At 42.4% G+C, this 8,513-nt stretch overlaps 1 long non-coding RNA gene across 1 annotated transcript; it reads left to right on the top strand.

The window, feature by feature from the left end:
• Window positions 1-3,725: 3,725 nt before the first annotated feature.
• LOC149125322 (uncharacterized) lies at window positions 3,726-4,487 on the top strand. The gene is made up of 3 exons (XR_016236993.1): window positions 3,726-3,891; window positions 4,072-4,257; window positions 4,385-4,487. It is a non-coding gene; the product is annotated as an uncharacterized LOC149125322 (long non-coding RNA).
• Window positions 4,488-8,513: the final 4,026 nt, after the last annotated feature.

Below are 8,513 nucleotides of genomic sequence, written 5' to 3' on the forward strand. Positions count from 1 at the left end.
TAAATTCTGGGTGCTTTTCCTAGTTATATGAATAATGTGCATAGTATTTTGGTGTGGGTTGCCTTGAATTATAAACTCCTTTCTATAGAGTAGACATTTTCATCATGTTAATTCTTGTAATCCGTGGACATGGATGTCTCTGTAGTGTTTGTGTCTGCTTCAGGTTCTTTCACTGGTGTTTCATAATAGTCATGGTAGGGAAGACACTAAGAAATGGACAAGTAGGAGTGCTTTCTACATGGCTTGGCAAACATTTTAATGAGATGTAGAGGCAAAGCATTGAGGCTTGTCTGTGTCTAGCACACAGTAACTGCTCAGTCACATTAGTTCTTGCCAGTCCATCACCATCTGCTCTTTCAGACTCTTCTTCCTTGTCTTAGACACATGGATAACTGTTCATGGTGTGATGGACCATTCTACTCACATAAGTTAATGTTCCTCAAATGATTTAAATGTTTAGTATTATTAATAATGTCTCAAGGAGCATCATCTACATATATTTGGTATGTCCCTTGTTAATTGTGAAGGTACTTCTCCAGGTTGTATCCTGTAAAGGGACTTGCAAGATCAAATTTCCGGTACATTCCTGATGGTGCTGTTCTGGCCCCATTGCCTGGCAAGAAGATTTTCCCATTCACATTCACAGCCACTGATGAGAATGATCTTTTCTATACCTCCTTGCAGAAACTAGACAGCCCCTGTTACCTTCTGTTAACTTTTACCAGCACTTAACTCTTTGTTGTGAGATTATATCAACTCAGATTACACTCAATAGGCCTGGAAAGGCTGCGATCAGTGGGATGCTCTGTGTTCTCTTGTATTGGATGACTGCTCTGTTCTGAGATAGACAACAGCAATGCAAGCACACAAGTCTTGCATGGTGGACGCCACTGTGTGTTGGGTTCCTGCAGTGTTCTGGATTTTGTGTCTGAGGCCCTCATTTCTCTGTCACTCTTTCCTTTCTTTCTGCTTGCATCCTTATTCTTTCTTTCCACAGATTTGGGATTGGTCTGCTCCTGTTTTACTAGGATTTTTGAGATACTTTGTTAGGTTATTTGAAGTCTTTCTAATTATTTGATGTAGGAACTTAATCCCATAAACTTTCCTCTGCATACTACTTTTAGAATTTCCCACCAGATTCAGTGTGTTGTGCTTCCATTATAATTAGTTTCATGGAATTTTTAAATTTCCCTCTTGGTTTCTTATCCAGCCTTTATGTATTTGCATACCTTTGGGGGTTCTTGTGTTGTTGATTTCTAGTCTTATAGCATCCATGTTCCATGTGCAGATGAAAAGAATGTGTATTCTGCAGCTGTGGAGTGAAATATTCTGTAGTCATCTCTTATGGCCATTTGGTCTGTAGTAGTTTCTCTCTGATGCTTGTTAATTTTTTCCAGGTGATCTCTTCCTGTTGAAGAAAGGTGAGTGTTGAAGTCCCCCACTATCACTGCATTAGAATTCATGTGTCCTTTAGATGGAATAATTTTATTTTATAAATTAGTGTGCTGCAGCAATGGGTGCATATGCACTTACCATATTATTTAACAGATAAAACCTGTTTTATCTGATCCAACCGTAAGTACTCTTACTCACATCTAATATCCATTAGCATGAAGCATCTTTTCCCATCCTTACCCTTTCAGTCTCTGTCATTACTGGTGTGTTTCTTGTAGGTGACTTGTGGTTGGGTCTTGCTTTTCATCCAGTCATCCTGTCTGTATCTTGTAACTGGGTAATGTTGTCTATTGACATTCACAGTTATTATGGATAAGGGATGGGTAAGAACTTGATTTTTAGAAATTTCATCATTTTGTTGTGAGTACCCTATGTTCTTTTTCCAGTGGGTTTTCTGTCATGGGTCTTGATGGTGGTGGTGACTCCTTACTCCGAGTCACTTGCAGAGGCTCTGGGACAGGAACTGCACAAGGCAGACAGTGCTCCTGTCTCAGGAAGACTCTTTTCTGGCATAGGAGCCTGATGGTCTAGAGGTGGTCACAGAAACTCATTCTGTGTCTGACTGCAATCACTACTTGATCCTTTCAGTGTTCTTCGGTCCTGCTGTGTCACCCAGGGATCAAACTGACTGAATATCAATGATAGATCTTAGTACCAGAGTGACTCATGGGGGAAGCATATTCTCCAAATGGCCAAATGATGTCCCTGAATAACAAATGAGAATTCCTCAGTTCCTTGGATGTCACAGCATCAGGTACACTTACGCAACCGGTAGAAGTGTTTCTACCTGTGCAGAAACTTCTTGGTTTGATAACATCAGATTTTTCCAATTGGTTTTTATTGTCCATGTTCTTATGGTCTTAGCCCAAAAACTGTGTTGACTCTGCCCATTTCTTAGAGCATTTGCTCCATGTTTTCCTCTTCACATCTTACATTTAGATCATGATCCATTTTGAGTTGATTTTTGTAAATTAAAATCCAATTTTCCCAGTCCCATTAAAATAGATGTGCATATCTCCAGGGAATGTTTTCCACACCTTTGTCAAAAGTAAGTGTAGGGATGTAGGTGTGTGAATTTCTAGGGGTTCTCTTTTTTCCATTGTCCTATGTGTCTATTGTTATGTTGGTAGCATACTGTTTTTTTCTCAATAGCTTTGTGGCATATATTTAATTTTGAACTGTGGTGCCTCCATCTTTGGCTTTATTGTGTTAAGACTATTTTGAGTATTCAGAGCCTTTTGTGTTTTCATAAAAATTTTAAGATTTTTTTCTTATTCTGTGAGGATGTCATCAGTATTTTGATGGGGACGACATTGAATCTCTAAATTGTTTTGGGTAGTTTTGATATTTTAATAATATTAATTCTTCCAAATCAAGAATATATGAGGGAATTCCATTATTTTGTGTCTGCTTCATTTTCTTTCATTAGATTCAATGTGTTTGAATTTCATTGAAGAGGACTTTCACATCCTGGTTGAACTTATCACAAGGTATTTAATTTTTTGTATCTGTATAGAATTGGATAGCACTTACCAATTCTCATCAAGATGGTTGAGTATATAATAAGGCCAGTGATTTTGGAATTCCACACTGTGTACCTAATAGAGAATTACTAATCCAAAACACATAAGGAATGGAAACACTTCCCCTGTCAGGTGGAGTCCTCACAGCAGGAATGTGGGATTTCTCTGGGTCATGAAGGGGGATGTGAATGAGGGGTTGGAGGCATTTGTTACATGTGCATGCTGTGTGTGATTCCTTCCATCTGTGCTACTCTGACATTAAACACACTGCTTATCTGCCCCCATGTGCAGGGGACATAGGGTGATAATGACAGTGACTCTAATTCAGCAAGGGCAAAAATGGAGCCTACAAGGAAGTCATGAATCCAAAAGTTTTCAAGTTGAGATGGGCAAATCCAACAAGACTTCCTGGGATAGGTTTCAAGGCCGAGGACTAATCCTCTGCGACGTGGGGCCTTTCCTCTGGGTCTCAGCCTGCGATACTTCCATCTTCATTTGAGCCAGTAATCGTCCTTTCTTCTCACACTCCTCTGATGTTTGTCCTCTTCCTGGTGTCAGCAGCCTTCTCTTGGTTGTTTTGCACATACACCTTACCTGAGTCAGTCTGCCAATGCCCCGTGCTTGGCTCTGACCACTTTACGAGGGTCTGTTCTCACAATCTCAGGCACCTCTGGAAAATCTTTATTGGCCTGATTTCCATTGGTCATTGTGGAGTTTACTTTTTTATCTTTGAAACTAGCAGCATTGCCTCGCTGAAAAGCTGGGTCCACAGAGGTCCAGAATGAATCTCTACTCTCCCTGGCTCCAGGAGACAAAAAGAAGAACATGGATCTCCATACAGAAATGACCTCCATGAGGTCTGACACTCTGCAGCATTGCAGCAGAGGAGAAAACCTGAGGGAGAATTCCAGAGGTAAGGGCCCACACAGGACAGGCAGGGCTGTGTTAAATACTCATTCACCTTGTGTGTTCTCTGCTCCCATTCTATCACCCAGTGGTTGAAAACAGACAGAGAATACATAATGGGACAATAGAAATGTGGGAAAAGCTGTGTCCAAGGAATGACCCTCATACTTTTGTTTGTTTCTTTTAGCGGCAGAAATAGCAGTTCTTTATCTGAAGTCCACAAAACCCAACAATGCATTCTTGGAATACAAGAGCCATGTTCGGCACAGGGAAGCTGCAGATCAAAGCTCATGGGTGGCCCTCCTTCCATCAGGTGCTGTGGTGCTGAGACAACCTCTTTGTCTCTGTGGCCCTCTGGTTCCTCATCAGTGAGGTAAAGTGTGTATTGTTCCTCTCTGAGGTCCTGCTGCTTAGGTTCCTCTGAGTCCCTGGGGAACCACACGTGCCCTGGGAACTGAGGCTGAGAGCTGACTTAGTCCCTCCTCTGTGTTTCCTCCCAGATCCGGAGCTGAGTCCACATCCTGAGAACCCAGAACTGAAGGTGCAGATGAAGGAAGATGAGCAGCTCTCTGGGACGTGAGAATGACCCAGAGAATGACAAGGTAATGTTAGGGTGAAACCAAGTGTGGGTGAGATGAAGGACACGTTGTGTCAGAAACCTCAGGGGATACTCAGAAAGGCCTACTCCACTGCCCAGCCCCTGAAGGAGCCACCTTCCATGAGCACTGAGGTCAGGAGAGAAACTGACTCCACAGTGAACCTGTGCACCTGGCCAGGGAGATCCCTGGATGGAATCAGAGCAGGTTTATGCTGAACACAAGCTTTCCATGCAAACTAGAGATCCTGGTAACTTCAGTGTCACCACCAAAAAAAAGGGGTGGGAGAGAAAGCACAGACTTCCTGCCCTCTTCAGCTAGGTACATTTTTCTACCCATGCTCAATTCCACCATGCAACACACTGCACAATCCAATAAAATGGCAGTGGTGCAGTTCCACAGCCCCAACGTAAGTATCCCCATGATCCCCACATGGGGCCAAGACCTATGTACATTGTTCACAATGCTTTTGCTTTCTCTGTGCTATAGTGTGAAAGCACTCACAGAACTCAGTAGCCAAAATAATTATTCATCTGAGAAATTGGCAAAGGACCTGAGTAGACATTACTCCATGAAAGGAATACCCATTGCTACCAGGTTTATGACAAGTTGCCCATTATCAGTACTCATCAGGGAAACACCATTCCAAACCACAGAGGGATATCCCCTCAGAACCATAGGGTCAGCTGCTTTCACAAAGACAAGAGAGAATAAATGTGGGCAAGGGTGTACCAAAAAGGAAACCCTTTTACATTATGTGTGAGAATGTTGAGTGGTATGGCCGTTATAGAAAACATTATTAAAGTATTTTTGAAATGTTAAACTAGAACTGTCAAATGACCCATTCATCCTCCTTGTGGGTATATGTGCAGAAAAAGAAGAAACAAAAAGCCATATCAGCATTTAGCAGAGATACCTGCAATCCCTAGCTGGCTCTACATATGGCTTGAAAAGTATATTTTAATAAAAGGATACTACAGACTTTCCATGACACTTTGGAATCACTTGAAACGTTTGAATCATTCTTATACATGGCTGTGTATAGATATTTATATATATATTATGTGTAACAATACATTATACATGATAGATGTATGATGATGCTTAAATATATAGATTTATATGATGGAATGCTGTTCAACTCAAAGTTAAAGGAACTCCTGTCATTTCTGAGAAACTGGATGAAATTGGAGGACATTATGGTGAGTGAAATAAATGAGATATAGAAATAATAACACTGTATGAAGTCTGTTATGTGTGGAGTTGAAAGAAAAAATGGAAAATTGTTGAATATGTCAAAACAGAAAATAGAGGTCTTCAAGGTGGTGGAGTCTGGTTGGAAGAATAGAGAGATGTTGACCCAAGAGTACAAAGTGGTAGTTATAGAGAAGAACTAAATCTAGGGTTCTGAAGTTAAGCATGAGAATCTGAGTTATTAGTGGAGCATTCTATTCTCCATTAGAATGAGAAAGTCTGAGAATTTTCTAACAGTACATTTTGTGGGTTCTTACCATGTGCAGGCACATAAAGGTTAACTGTGAAATGATGAATATTTTATATACTGATCTAGAGGAATCATTACACTATGGATATGTACATTACAATATCATTTTTGAATATTTTAATAATTATTTTTTTTTTTTTGACAGGCAGAGTGGACAGTGAGAGAGAGAGACAGAGAGAGAAAGGTCTTCCTTTTGCCGTTGGTTCACCCTCCAATGGCCGCCGCTGCAGCCGGCGCACCGTGCTGATCCGATGGCAGGAGCCAGGATCCAGGTGCTTTTCCTGGTCTCCCATGGGGTGCAGGGCCCAAGCACCTGGGCCATCCTCCACTGCACTCCCTGGCCATAGCAGAGAGCTGGCCTGGAAGAGGGGCAACCGGGACAGAATCCGGCACCCCAACCGGGACTAGAACCCGGTGTGCCGGCGCCGCAAGGTGGAGGATTAGCCTATTGAGCTACGGCGCCGGCCTATTTTAATAATTATTTTAAAAGATGTATTATTCTATTTGAAAAGCAGAGTTACAGACAGAGAGGAACACACACACACTGAGAGGGAGAGACCTTGCATCTTCTGTTTCACTCCCCAAGTGCCTACAACAGCCAGGCCTGAGCCAGGCCAAAGCCAGGAGCCCAAAATGCCATCTGGGTATCTCACAGGAGCTCAAGGGCCAAGGACTCTGGTCATCTTCCACTACTTTCCCTGGACCACAAGAGGGAGCTGGATCAGCTGAAAGTGGAGCCCCTGGGACTCCACCAGCACTCACAGAGGAGACCAGTGTCTCAAGTGGTGGCTTAACCTACTATGCCACAGTGGAGACTCCTACATCTATTTAGACATCAGAATTTAAAATTTCCAAAAAATCCCAGTTTTGATCATCCCCTCAAATGGAAACCTTAAAATGTGCATCTTTTGGGACTGGCATTTCCTTCAGCAGTTAACTGGCTTTTGCAATGCTCACATCCTATATTTGAGTGGCGGGGTTTGAGTCACCAAAGGGTTTCCTGTCCAGATTCCTGCTAATGTGCACCCTAGGAGGCAGCATGTGATTGATCAAGTATTAGATCTCTTAGTTCTAAGGGTACAGTTCAAGAACTTGCCATAGGATGCCAAAATCCCTTAAGCTGCCTGATAAAAAGAGCAGCTTCCGTGTTATAGAGTACATGGATAGGATTAAGTGGTAAAGTGAATATAGAGATAGGATCAAGTGTTAAAGTGATCATATAAATAGGACAAAGTGTTTGGAAACAATAGTAGAATTCAAAAGCAGTGAAGAGTCTAATAAGAAAAGTGGTCCATACAGCAGACTCATAGAATGAGTAGTACTGTGAACTCAAAATATCACCTGGTTCCTGGTTTTATTCAAAGGGCAAAAAGACAGAGAAAAGAGATCTCCTATTGACTGGTGTGCACCTAGGAGGTCTGAGCTAACCTGGGCCTGGCCAGGCTGAAACTAGGACTGGGTCCATCAGGATCTCCCACATAGACTGCAGTGACACAAGTACTGGAGCCGTCATTGCTGCCTCACCGTGTGTGTACTCCCAGGAAGCTGGAGGGGAGAGCAAAGCAAGGACTCGGTCCCAGGCACTCTGATCCAGGTGTGGGCACCCCAGGTGGCATCTTAACTGCTGTGCCAAATGATTGTGCCAATTTCAACCTCTTAGAAGAAAAAATAGTACAAAGTCTTTCAACTTGAATTAGATTACATTTTTTAGGTATTATACCCAAACTACATGTAATAAAAGAATAAATTCATAAAGGTCCCAATATGTTTAATTACCTGCTCAAAGTCATTGATAAGAAGATGAATAGACAGGCCAACATAGGGAGAAAACATTTTGAAATTGCATACCTGGTATAACAATTCTCTTCAGAGAACTGAAAGAGCTCTCTCAAAATTTCATTCACAAAAATGAAATGACACATTTAACAAGGAAACGTAAAATTCTCCATTTCAAACAGGTAAAAAAGCCTTGAGATATCTTTAAACAGCAGGTGGGGTGACTTCCTAACAGCCCTGAGAAAGGAAGGCTTGTTGGGACACATTTTCTGCCTTGGTATTTTCATACACATACATGACTATACGAGCGATACATGCTTAGGTGATTTGGGGACACGGTCTGTGGTGTCAGCACAGGATCTATAACTATGAGACTGGCAGATGGGTAGGTTGTCCCCACCAGTGGGGGTCTTGTGCCTCAACCTAGCTTAGGCCCCTGGAAGGCAGAGTTCCAAAGATTCCATGACATGCTCCACCTTCTAATTCTGCGATGGCAACGGCAGACCGTTAGCTGCCACACAACAGCCAGTCCTAGCAGAGACTGAGCTACAGGCAGTGCCTTCAATCTAGGCTTTGGCAGTTTTATCCTTGTTTGTCCAGAGAAGAACTTCCCAGTGTTGTCGGGCTGTGGATCAGGAGTTTCACATCAGTAAGTGAAGCTGGTTATTGTCACCCCCCAAGCCTACCTGAAACTCTTGGATGTCATTTGTTTGACCCTGGCCTGTGTTTGGCTTTCCTCTCCCCAGTCCCTGT

Source organism: Oryctolagus cuniculus, chromosome 7 (genome assembly GCF_051225735.1).
Source record: "Oryctolagus cuniculus isolate XC-2025 breed Fujian yellow rabbit chromosome 7, ASM5122573v1, whole genome shotgun sequence".
Lineage (NCBI taxonomy): Eukaryota > Metazoa > Chordata > Mammalia > Lagomorpha > Leporidae > Oryctolagus > Oryctolagus cuniculus.